Raw genomic sequence first — 14,036 nt, forward strand, 5'->3', positions numbered from 1 at the left:
AACTCAAAAATCATCAGGTCCCTTTTTAGTTTTCTCTACTCAAAGTTATAGTGTCCTGGCCAGGCACGGTGGCTCAGGCCTGTAATCCTAGCACTCTGTGAGGCCGAGGAGGGAGGATTGCTAGAGGTCAGGAGTTCAAGACCAGCCTGAATAAGAACGAGACCCCATATCTACTAAAAATAGAAAGAAATTATCTGTACAACTAAAAATATATAGTGTATATAGTGTGGTGCATGCCTGTAGTCCCAGCTACTCGGGAGGCTGAGGCAGAAGGATCGCTTAAGCCCAGGAGTTTGAGGTTGCTGTGAGCTAGGCTGAGCCACAGCACTCTAGCCTGGGCAGCAGAGGGAGACTCTGTCTCAAAAAAAAAAAAAAAAAAAATTAAAAAAAAAAAAGTTATAATGTCCACTTTATCCTACTTTCACTCATGTAGCTTAATCTTTTATAGTACTTTATCTCCAGACACACAAAGAACCAAGATAAAAAGCTACTTTATCAATTTTTAAATGAACCTTATTTGTTTTTAATTGAAGAAAATTTCATATACAAAAAATTCTCAACTGTTAAGAAGTCAGTTTCATGAATTTTTATTTGATGCACCATGTAACCACCAACTCAAACAAGATATAGAGTATTTGCTTTGCTCCAGAAAGTTACTTCATACCACCTTAATTTGATACCCATCCTTGAGGCACAACAACTGAACTGCTTTGTGGCAGCATGAATTAGAATAAAGAGATAACAGTTTTACATCTGTCAAGAAGGGAGAAAACTTTTGATTTTTTTGGCAGTGTCTAAGATATGTAAATAGTAGGAAACATCCTGTATAAGATATCAAAAACATGATTTAGGGAAAAAATCCAAATAAACAAAATCATCTCTGCTGCATATTTCTAAAAAGAGAAAGAGATATCCATGCAACAGATGATTCTTCCCAAGCAGGATTTGCAACTATTAATTACTGCACAATCAACTGAAAAAAAAAAAAAGAAGTTTGACAGGAATGCCTGATTCTGCTATCCTTTTATCACTAACCATTCTTCCACACCACCTCTTCTTCTTTCTTTATAGCATTAATCACAAGGTGACTTTGTGACTTGTGCCTCTGTCACTATCTTTGAGCAGTGGCTTTGTTTATTCATCACCATGTGTATAGTAATACATTTACTTTATCGAGTAACTAAATTTAGTGGAGATTTCGCTCTGTACATTGTACTTCTAAGAGGAAATGCTTGTGGTGTATTTTTTAGATGGTTCAGTGAAGAGGCTTATCCACAGTGATGGTATAAATACCAGGGAATCATATCCATTCATGAAGGTTTGCTTCCATAACTGTATCTCTGGCCAACTAAAAAGGTTAGTTGATTTTAGTACCTATCTCTCAAATTCGCCAACCTTCTGTTAATCTGAATACCACACTCATTCAAACCTCCTCATTTGAAAAATTACAACAGTCTCCTAGCAACCAATATTCATTGTGCATACGGGCCTCCCTCCAATCTAAACATGTCATTTTTCTGTTTAAAACCCTCTACTGGCATCCCTCTACTAAAATGATAAAGATCGCATTACTGAATAGAGTCTACAAGACCTTGAACCCACTGATCCCTGCTGCCTCTGGCTGTACCATCTCCACTCTTCTCTGAATTCTAAACTTCGGATAAAATTTTAGTCACTCCAATTAGAGGGCCTTTGAAGGTGCAGTTCTTCTTTCCTTCTCATTCTATATAGTTTATGCCTATGCTTCCTTCACGTAAGACCTTAATAAATAATAATTCCAAGATTTCTCCAAGTTACATACCTTTACTTTAAGCCTAGTATGTAGAACCCTCTTCATTATAGCAATTGTCATATTTCATATTTTATTTTTCTCATTTAATCACTCTCCCTCAACTAAAGGAAGAGACTATATATAACCTTGTAGTATAGCTTGAAGTCTGGTAAATTGATGCCTCCCAATTTGTTCTTTTTGCTTAAGATTGCTTTTGCTATACAGGGTCTTCTGTGGTTCCGTAAGAAGCATAGAATTATTTTTTATAGATCTGCAAAAGATGATGAACAGAAACTTTTCAAAAGAAGATACACTAATGATCAACAAATACATGAAAAAATGTTCAACATCTCTAATCATCAGGGAAATGCAAATAAAAGCCACAATGAAATATCACTTAACTCTAGTGAGAATGGCCTTTATCAAAAAGTCCCCAAACAATAAATGTTGGCGTGGATGCGGAGAGACAGGAACACTCCTACACTGCTGGTGGGAATGCAAACTAGTACAACTTCTGTGGAAAGTAATATGCAGATACCTCAAAAGGCTACAAGTAGAACTACCATTCGATCCAGTAATCCCAATACTGGGCATCTACCCAAAAGAACAAAAGACAATCTATAAAAATGACATCTGCACTTGAATGTTTATAAGAGCACAATTCACAATTGCAAAGATGTGGAAACAACCCAGGTGCCCATCAGTACATGAGTACTCTTGGTTTTTCTTGCTTTCTTCACTATCCAAGACTGATTACTATGTTTGGCTTTGCATCACCACACCCGTATCTACTCTTCAGCTGCAAACAATTATCAATGACTTGGGAATTTCTAATTCTTCCTTCTCATGTCTAATAATGCTCTGTAGTGAAAGGGAATAGAAATATGGTGTTTTTTCCTGCTGAGGTGAATTGTGTCATCCTCTACATCCCAAGTCCCACAACCACCACCACCATTACATGCATGGAAGGTAGAAGTAACGAATAACAATTTAGCTTCAAACAGCATTTTCTCACTCCTGCTTCCTTCATTACAGTAGATATTAGAAATGGAACAAACCTGAGAAGGGCTTAAGTGATGAATTTATCCAACAGAGACATATAAAAATAGAGATATTCATATAAAATGTAGTAAAAACTTAGCTGTAAACACAGACTTTAATTTTTGTATTGTTCATTTAAGAATATATATATTTTAATAAAAATTATATTCCTGCTATATAGAATTACTAATCAGTTGGACAAACAATGTTGGGTACCCCTCCTGAGAAAGCTGTTATTATTTGAAGTCAAATAAGCAAAGCCTTCTTATGATATTTTAACTTAGACAAGGTCAGAGACAAATAAATAATATCAGATTTCATTCCAGCCAGTAAACACCTTATTTAGTGAAGACAATAAAAAGCAGAGACATATTATTTAGTGATATGATAGTGCAAATGAAGTGGTTAAGAAAGACTGTAGTAAATAGCAAATTTTGAGGGTTTGGAGTGTCATTATTTCCTTCAGGTGTTAGTTTAGGTAATGTGAACTGCTAGAACAAACAGACCCAACAATTTGTAATGCTCAAGCAAAAGGGAAGTTTAGTTTTCACTCATCTGTCTAAATCAGGTTTTCCTGTTCAGAGTGAATTATCTATACAATTAAGGTAACTATATTTTTTCTACCTGTAGTATTCCATTGTTAGCCACCCTTCCTCCACACTTTTTTCTGTTTTCATTTTGCTAGTGGAAAGAATGAGAAATGCTTTACAGTAGCAATTCTAAACATATCAGTGATAAAATATTCTTCCCTGCTGGGTGGAGCTCAACCAACATCCTGCTCTTGGTACCCCACTACAGGACACATCTATTTCCTAAAATATCGTCACATAGAAATAGCACTTATGACTTCAATTAGCATTCCATTGGCTAGAAATCAGTCATACAGCGAACCTAAATGCAAGGGAGACTAGAAAATACAGGCTATATGCTCAAGAAGAAGAGAAAATAGACTTTCATTTAACATTTTTTTTAAGCATGTATTTGAAATTTTGATTTTTAAGGTCTAAATTTGCTCTGGAGTTCAATTCTCAGATTAGGTCCATGAGCTCATCATTTTTACGTGTAATCATTTTAAATGTGCATGTTTAATCAATGTAGATTGGATTCAAATAACTTGTCTTGCCTGTAAATTTGGGCAATTCCACAGGGATAAAAGTTTCTTGTTTTATTTTCAGACATTATTGTCTATTTGTATGTAATAATGTTAACAGCTATAATTACAAATAGAAAAAAAACAGATCATTTCTATCTCTTTAGATTACTTGTTTTTATTCACTCATTGCTTCTGAAAACTCGAATATCTTTTTTTTAACAATTCATTTTTGAAAGCCATTTAAAGCAAATATACAATCCATTGAAGTTCTGGGTTTTTGTTTGTTCTACATAAGCAACATTTTTTTTCCAGCTAAATGGTTTTTAGATTGAAAATTCTTATTAGGAAAATCAAAAATTCCAGTTTATATAAGGTTTTCCAGATAATAAAATAACATGTTACAGTTTTTAATTGTATTGGCTCTTGGGAGAAACTTAAGTTTTTTTGTTAAGTTACCAAATTTATTTATTTATTTATTTTTAATTTTTTGACAAATAAAAATTGTGTATATTTATGGTGTACAATATGTTATATATAATGTTGAACATTGTGGAATGACTAAATTAAGCTATTTAACATATCTATTATCTTACATAATTACCTTTTTGAGGGGGGAGAACCTTTAAAATCTACTCTCTTAGCAAAGTTTAAGTATACAATACATTGTCCTTAACTATAATCACTATGTTGTATGATAGATCTCTTGATTTATTCCTCCTGTATAACTGAAATGTTGTATGCTTTGACCAACATCTCAATTCCTCCAACCGCTGCCCTAGCCTCTGGTAACCACCATTCTACTCTCTGCTTCTTTGAGTTCCACTTTTTCAGATTTCACAAGTGACTGAAATCATGTGGTATTTGTCTGTCTGTACCTAACTTATTTCACTTGGCATAATGCCCTCCAGGTTCATCCCTCTTGTCACAAAAGACAAAATTTCCTTCTTTTTTTAAAGCTGAATGGTATTCCACATTTTCTTTATGCATTCATCTGTCGATGGACACTTAGGTTGGTTCCACATCTGGGCTATGGTGAATAGTGCCGCAATGAGCATGTACAGATATCTTTTCTACATATTGATTTCATTTTCTAATATATACCCAGAAGTGGAATTGCTGGATCATATGGTAGTGCTACTTTTAATTTTTTGGTAAACCTCCATACTGTTTTCCAAAATGCCTGTACTAATTTACATTCCCATCAAAAGTGTACAAGGATTCCTTTTTTTCCCATATTCTCTTCAATGCTTATTATCTCTTGTCTTTTTGATAATAGCCATTCTAACAAGGTGGGAGGTGATATCTCACTGTGGCTTTTATTTGCATTTCTCTGATGATTAGTGATGTTGAACATTTTTTTTCATGTGGCTGCTGGCCATTTGTATGTCTTCTCTTGAAAAATGTCTTTTCACGTTATTTGCCTTTTTCTTAATTAGGTTTTTTTGTTTTGTTGCTATCAAGTTGTTTGAGGTTTTTACATAATTTAGATATAAACTCTTTAAGCAACATTTTTCCTGCTTCTATTAAATGTCAGTCATTGTGCTACATGTTGATAATATTGTGATAAAAGCCATATTTTTTGTCTTTGCCCCACACAAAGTTTATATTCTAGTATTATAAAACAATAGCTAGCCGTTGAATGCTTAACTATATTTTCACCTAATCCTTAAAAACAGCACAGACATTATTACTTTCATTTTGCAAATGAAAGATAGAAGTAACTTGTCCAAGGTCTCATGCATTGAAAAAATAAAGGTGGAACACAAACTCCAAATTAAGTGCTGGCACTTTTCCAATCCCTTTATGTCACCTATGAGTGTGATATTTTTTCTTATATAACTAATGCTTTTATAAAATGAGCTGTTCTTGCAATTTCCTGGAATGTGAGTATATATAACTGTTTGGTTTTTCTTGTTTAATTTTTGATTATTTCCTATCCTGGTGTCCAAATAAATTACGCTGTATGCCATATAGTCTTACCTCTATTTTCTAATAAACCTGTATGTTTTTCTTGAAGGTAGCTTTTTAAAATTACTTTTTTGTTTAAAGTGAAGACATTAGTTGCTGATACATATATATATATATATATATATATATATATATATATATATATGCCTTTAAACAATGAAGAAACAGTGCCATCTTCTGCCTATGTTTTATTCAACAACTGGGAATAAAGAAACATTGGGTTATCATAGATCAGCAAAAAGAAGCAAAGAATTTGGAGATTTTACGATCTTGGTATAATGTGCTACATCTTTGAACACTTGCAAAGAGGCTAATTATTTGAAAGGCCTCTCAGGGCAAAGACGTGTTTAAAACAGTTCTGTGTGATTAATTATTCAAAACCTTTGACTCTCCATTCAAATAATGGAGAGAAGAGGAAAGAAACAGGGGAGATGGGTGACAGGGACACAATCAGGTGGCAAGTGTTTGGAATTATCTGGTGTTAACAGTGTTGAGGGAATAAAAATAAGTAATTTTTATGATTTTTATACCATCAGTTAACCCCCCATTAATTGATATCTTTATAAAAATATGCTTGAGAGTGAAAAAAAATTCTCCAATCATTTATTTGTCAGAGAGATAAATGGAAAAAATAGGTATGGATTTTTTTAATGAGTGTTTAAGCTTCAATATTAATAAATATATGTTATTTGCATGTGGTTCATAGATTTCAAACTTAAGACAAGTAACTAATACAAATAAAAAATCTTTTTAAATTCATCATTTAGCTAAGAAGACCTGTTTCCTAAAAACCATGACATTTGGAAAAACACATTAACAGGTTCAACTTACCTTCATTCATTGCTGCCTTCTCAAAGAAGACAAACAAAAATAACTACAACAAAGCACCCCAAACTCTATCAAAATATTCTATAAATTTGATTATGATTGTGTGAGGACATTCGAGTCACCTCAAATTTTATTTTTATAACGTATCTAGATGAGATTTAAGCTTTATCACTATAGAACGTATAGAAACACATCAGGAATCATGTTTAAAAACTCAGACTAGGAATTTTTTCCAGGAAATCAGAGGAAATCAAAGGCAAATTAATGAAAATTAATAAGTTGAAGCAGTTCTTTCTATTAAGACTCCAAAGATATAAAGACAAGAACGGAAATTAAAGGCAGCTTCATTCTGTGCTTCAGAATGTTGGACTTCGGTGAGGTTGCTTGTCATGTATGACCATTTTGCATATTCAGAGGCAAATCACTGACAGGAACAGGAAAATAAGTGTGGGCGAAATTCAGAGTGTCAGCATGTCATCAACAACTTAGCATACCTCAGAGGGAGAACGGCTTATTACGTTTTGGCTAAATTACTTACAGTTTCCTATTGTGTGTAATTCTATTTCTTTAAGATTTATTCTATACACCATTATCCTAAGTGAAGTATCTCAAGAATGGAAAAACATGTACCACATGTACTCTCTAATAATTTGGAACTAATCGCTGGGCACACATGGACACAGAGAGAAGTAAAAGTCATTGGAAATCAAGAAGTAGGGAGACAGGAGGAGGAGAGGGGTAAAAACCTACCTACCAGGTACAATGAACAGTATTCGGGTGATGGGCACATTCACAGCCCTGACTTAGGCATTATAAAATTATCCATGTAAGCATTTGTACCCCCTTAATATTTTGAAATTAAAAAAAATTTATCCTAATGATTTAAAGAGGGTTTGTTACTCATCCTTTCCTAGATTAATTTTTATTGTAGTGAGGAACCTCCCCAAAGGCTTCTCAATTCTCCAAGCACATTTTAATTCATTTAAGTTATTGATTTTCTTTGACATCAGAGCAATCAGTGCCGGGCAGAGAAGGTTAGAGTTATATAAAATTAATGGGGCAATTGAGTACCATGACTTCAAGAATGCTGGATATCTGAGGTCTGAAACTGGATTTGAAGACAAGAAACTTCCATCCATTCTAAGTGCTTTATGTGAGGGTCCTCAGCCTGCCCTTAATGTGTCCTGATATCCACGTCCTATTCACATTATCTAAGAGTATTATGCATTGATTCGAAAATATGAAACACACTACAGAAAACCTTAATTTCATGTTTATTTAGTGTATTCATTTCAAAAAGCTTTTGTGTGAATTAATTTCAGGATTCCTGGATTAATATTATTTTCCAGATGTATTAATGTCAGCATTTCATTATTTTGTTTTGCAGATTGTCATTACATAATATGATCTGCATGGTGGGCTAACATATACAACAATTTTATTGATCTAAAAAGGTATGTGTGTATATGCATGTATAAATATACACCTTTGAACATACATGAACGCAGATTAATTTTACATTTTAGTGATTAAATTTAAATAATTCTTTATATTGGAATTGAAGACATTTTCTAGGAATATGTCAATGTAAATAAAAATCATTGTGAGGAGTTTAGCTTTTTAATCCTTCATGAAACCCATTACTAGCATTATGTTTTAAGGGTCAGGCAGAGATATCAAGCTACTTTCCCCAATGTCACAAAATCAGAACCAGACATAGAAGTCAAGGCCATAGACTGCAACCACTATGTTCTTTCATTTCCAAATGATCAATAAGTTATCAATTTGCCTTCCTGATGTCTTTTTTCTATGACCTACATTTCTTTGTACATTTGTCTGAGCCACAATATCTTGCTTGTGGACATTTGCCAACCTTCTACAGAAATCAATAGTTTATACTTTCCATTAATTCTAATATACCTAATAACCCATGCACTCTCTGCTTAGAAAAAAAGGTTTTCTTATACTCTTTTAATTGATCTTTTTATAATTCAAGTATACCATAGAATTCTGGTATTAGATTTTGTAGTAATAGTTCGTTGGCTCATAGGTCTCAGTAGTGTTCAGGTTTGCCATATCCTCTAGCTTATTTCCAACTTTCCCCTGTATTTTAAATAATCAGTTAGCTGTAGGTAATCTGGATAATAACTTATAAAACATATAAAATAGAAAATTTTATCAGTAAAATATTGGCAATTTCAAATGATTCAAGTGAATTAATGGAAGGAGAAATGTTTCTTGTCTTTACCTGAAACAGTTCAATGTATTATCAGTAGCATAGATTAATAAAATAAAGCATGATATTTTATAGGAACCAAGAGTAATCATTTATAAAAGGAAACTTTGAGCAGAATTAAGATATTTGTGGAGTTCAATGGTGGGGGATACTTCTGGATCATTGAGAGGGCATCATTACCACCTTCTACAGATTGGTTATATATTTCATGTACAGAAGCTGAAGTGTGATTAAGGCTCTTGCAGTTCTATGATGGTATTAATGTATCTATATTGGTGAAAAAATATCCATATCTCCAGAAACACTTCATAATCCTAGAATGAATAATTTAAGAATGTCTCACTAACATAAAATATGAAAGTTGAAATAAAAAAAACTGTTGTATTTTTAAAATATGATGATTCACCAATTTAATATGATATTTGGCAGGAAGAATTTGGCATCATGTTACTGACTAATGCTGTACAGAGAACTTTTCTATTTGGAGAAAAAGAATTGAAGTGGGGATAGTTTAGAGTTTTAGTGAAGCTAATTTTTATGGCTCATAATTTTAATTTCAAAGAACATATAGGTAAAATAAAGAAATATTTCCCTTACACTGACTGGGAAAGTGGGATTAAAAAATTGGAAATAGGCATGATATTATATAAATAAAGAACAGTAAGAATGGCCAAAAAAGATTCAAACTAAATGATAAGTAAAGAGAAACATTACATTTCAAGTTGCAAAAAGTAGATTTCTAAAAGGTTCTCAGAGATTTGAACAGTATTCTAGACAGTGTAAGAAATTATATTAAATTTATATGTTATGAAGGTCATTACAAGGCTATTTTTGTTGTTTTTAGCTTGTTATCCGGGGACATGTTTGACCATTTTTGTAGCTGTAGAAAATAACACTGATATTAGCCTGGCAGATGGAGGTGAGCCCTGATGACAGAAATCATTGCAATATCCCAGTCCATATATATTATGAATGCCCACACCAAGGATGTTATAGTCAATGGAATGGAAGTAATGGGTCTAAGTGAGGTGATAGAATATCCTTTGACTTGTCCATGTGCTGAACAAGGAATGTGAGAAAGGAAAGAACTAAAGATGGTACTGAGATTTGTAGCTGGGTTGACTGAGCAGTTGGTGATGCTATTAACCTAGAGAAGGAAAATGAAATGAAAATGTATGTGTTTGTTTCCTATTGTCATGGTAATAAATTACCACACTTCTGGTGTTTTAAAACAATGCAGTTTGTTATTTTGCAGTAGTGGAGGTAAGATGTACAAAATGAATCTCACTGGTCTAAAATCAAGGTTATCAGCAAGACTACCTTCCTAGGAGGTTCTAGGGAAAACACTGTTTTCTTCCCTATTCCAGGTTCTAGAATCTGTCTGCATGCCTTGACCCATGACACCCCTCCATCTTCAAAGCCAGTAATAGCAGATGAAATCTTTGTCACATGGTCATCTCTCTGCTTCTGACTCTATGTGCTCCTCTTCCCCATTTAAGGATCTTGTGGTTACTAGGTTACTCCAGATAATCCAAGTAAATCTCCTTTTCTTAATGTAAACTGATTAGCAAATTTAATCCATTTGCAACATAAATTCACCCTTGTAATATCACATGATATATACAGAAGTTCCACGAATTAGGATGGGGATATCTTGGGGGTCAATTTTTCTGGCTACCACAGACAGGTTATAGGGCAGCTAATGAAGGGTAGCAAATGAATGAGAGGATCTTCCAAACACAGTAAGTTTAAGATTCTGTATATCCACGTAGAAATTTCTAGGAAGCAAGCATTAAGAAGCATGGATAAACTCAGTATTATAATTTTCTCCAAACTCTTTAAATAGGTTCATCCTGTCCATGTACAGATACTGCTGTATAATTACATAAAAGCTTACCTCTGAGAGTTGACCATTTTTACTATCTCGCTTATGTGTATTGGTTTTCTATTGCTGCATAAAAATTTACCACAAACTTAGCACATTAACATAATATCCATTTATTAGCTCACAGCTGTAGGTCAGAATTCTAGCACAGTTTGGCTTTGTTTTCTGCTCAGGGTATCATAAGACTGAAATCAAAGTGTTACCCAGACTGAATTCTCATTTTTAGGCTAAGTGGAAATTTGTGCTTCCAGGCTCATTCTTGTTGACCGAATCTAGTTCCTTGTAGTTATGGGACCATACCCTTATTCCCATGCTTGCTGTAAACTGGGTGCTGCTGTCAGTTCCCATAAGCCACCTACGTTTCTTGCCATGTTGTTGCCATCATCTTCTAGCCAACAACAACATGTCAAATACTTTTGCTTTCCATCTCTGACTTACCTTCTGGAACTAGTAGGAGAAAACTACATATTTTCAAAGGCAAGATTATCAATTATTCTACCAGGCTACAGTATTATGTGCTTCAGGGGGTCCTAAAGTGTGGAAGGCTAATGTGCTCACACTGCATGACCCCAGCCACTTATAATTCTTCTGCCCCCTCCTTATTATCCATTACCACTCCATCACTCTCACCATTTATTTACTGCTGCAAATCTGCTGTGGCTGGGAAACCAGGAAATAAATTGTTAAAATAACATGTAACACAGATGGATTCATTTTAAGGGAGAGCCTTCTATGTATACTATCCAATATGGTAGCCACTAGCCACATGTGACTATTGAGCACTTGAAACATGGTTAGTCCAAATTGAAATGTACTGTAGACATAAAACACATACCTGATTTACAAGACTAGTGCAAAAATAAAGTATCTCATTAATAATTTCTATATTTATTATATGTTGAAATAGTATTTCTTTAGATATATAGGTTAATTAAAATATATTATTAAAATTAAAAAAGGCTATGTGATTAAGTCAGTCTACCTAGATAATCTCTCTAACTCAAGGTCAACAGTGCCACATAACATAGGTTAAATTAAATTGCTCATACAAATAAAATTCATTATGTTCAGAATTCAGAGGAATGGATGGAATGTGTACACCAGGGCAGAGGACATCTTGGGGCCATCTTAAAATTCTGCCTCTCACACTCATCAGTACTACTGTTCCTAACTTCCTGTCTTACAACTCTCTCTAATATTTGCCGCTGAAATTTTAATCCTTGTCTAATCTTGACCCATGGCTCTCTTCCTTAAGAGAATATTGATATCTTTTCTTCAACTCTATCAACCACATCTCTAAGAAAATCATGCTCCTGCCTTCCATCATGCCCCCCCATTGCAGAGAGGGCTTAGCCAACCTTCTCTCTTTTAGAACTTAGGGAGATTGCACTTTACAGATAGAGTCTTAAGTTAAGGCCCCAAGTTTGGAGTTGACAGTACAGTGTTGACAGGACATGTAGTTAAAAAAAAAAAAAAGGAATAAAAGAGATCTGAGAATTTATTTGGAGCAAGTATAGAGGAAAAAAGAGAAAAATGGGAAGAGAAAGAAAAGATAGAAGGATGAGGAGAGAGAGGTATAAAGAAGGGAAAGACCATAAGCTACAGAAGGAACATTGCAAAATTTCTTTAGGTAAAATATTTTTTTAAATATTGCTTACAGAGTTTGTGTCTCTGAAACTAAAAAATAAAAAATCTGAACACATACTTCTGTAGGAGTACATTAGGAAACGTATCGTCATGTTTTCAGAGTTAGATTACTTGGAGAGATGGCTCAGGGAGGCTTTTCCTAAAAGGTGACAAGGGGAGGTAGGGAAGGGAATCAACATTTGTTCTAAGACCAATGATAAATATTGGTATGCAAATTATTTAGAGTTTTATGAAAAAGCAAATGACATAGAGACAAAATGTGGGTACCGAAATAAGTAAATGAGTGACAGAGGTTTTAAAAAAATGAATTAGAATTAAAAGTCACTTTTCTATTCCCCATGACAGTAACTCGCTAACATGTGAAGATATTTTTTTAGGAATCCAAACAACGCTTTTCCTTCCTTAATGAGAGGGTTTGTCAGAGACAGGCTGAGTAAGAGCTTTAATTAGCTAGGAAAAAACATCACAAATACTGTGGAGAATACAGTTGCCTTTAGGTACTCACGAATGAGGGTTTTTCTACTACGTGCTGATATGGAATTAAATCACATCAAAATAAATGATAAGCACAAAAATGCTTTTATTGTTTTAGGTAAGGAAAAATACAAATAATACAAATAATAGCTGTTTAAATGCTAATGAAATAAGCTATCCTTTTCTATTTAAATATTTAATTATATAAATGGCATAAACCTGATGATAATTCATAGCTATCCATTTACTTATATTTGTGAAAAAGAGTATGGTTCATTTTCTTTTATAATTCTTGAACTGGAGACGAGTAACAAGAAAATGGGAAGAACTTAGGAACTTAGAGTTTCACTGAAGCAAAAGGGAAGCTTAATTAGCAGTACAACATTTTTATGTTACAGGTGAACAGCTCCATCTATAGCTTGGTTTATAATTTAACGGAATTTAGGGAGCAGGCATGGGCTTGGATAGCTTCAGCCTGGGATAAGCAAATAAGAGGTCACGATGAGAAAGAAAGATTTGATTATATGGGTCGTAAATGTGTTCATTACCAACCTCTCACATTTGTGGAAATGTATCTCACTTTCCATAGGGATTGCCTGAAATTAAACAGTGGCTCTTTGGAAACAAGGAGGATTTTATTGCTGAGGCAGAAGCCTCATAAAGGCTGCCATGAGGTTTGCCTCTAACTGTTAGGAAACAGCCTTCATCAGAGAAGGTTTGCAAAGCCCGGCATAAAGTGCCCAAGGGATCTTGGGGAAACAATTAACTCCTTATAATATTTCTGAAAAGAAAATTTCCAGAATCCTGGAAGCAGAAAATTATCTTGTTTAAATAGCTTTTAATTAACTCAAAGGATCCATAACTTCTTTCTGAGCAGAGTCAAAAGGGGCCATTTGAACTGCAGAAATACTTGCCTGTAGATAGCAACCTCCTTGGAAAATTGCTTTCTTCTTTTGTTTGACTTCCTTTCCTGGGTGAAGGGCTATTTTTAAAATCCCAGTGGAGGTGTTTCTTCACTCACCTGGACATGGTATTAGTTAGATAACAGGAATCTATTTTGTACTGTTCATGTGCAGTCAAGTATGTTCAAAAA

The sequence above is a fragment of the Lemur catta genome, chromosome 1 (genome assembly GCF_020740605.2).
Source record: "Lemur catta isolate mLemCat1 chromosome 1, mLemCat1.pri, whole genome shotgun sequence".
Taxonomy (NCBI): domain Eukaryota; kingdom Metazoa; phylum Chordata; class Mammalia; order Primates; family Lemuridae; genus Lemur; species Lemur catta.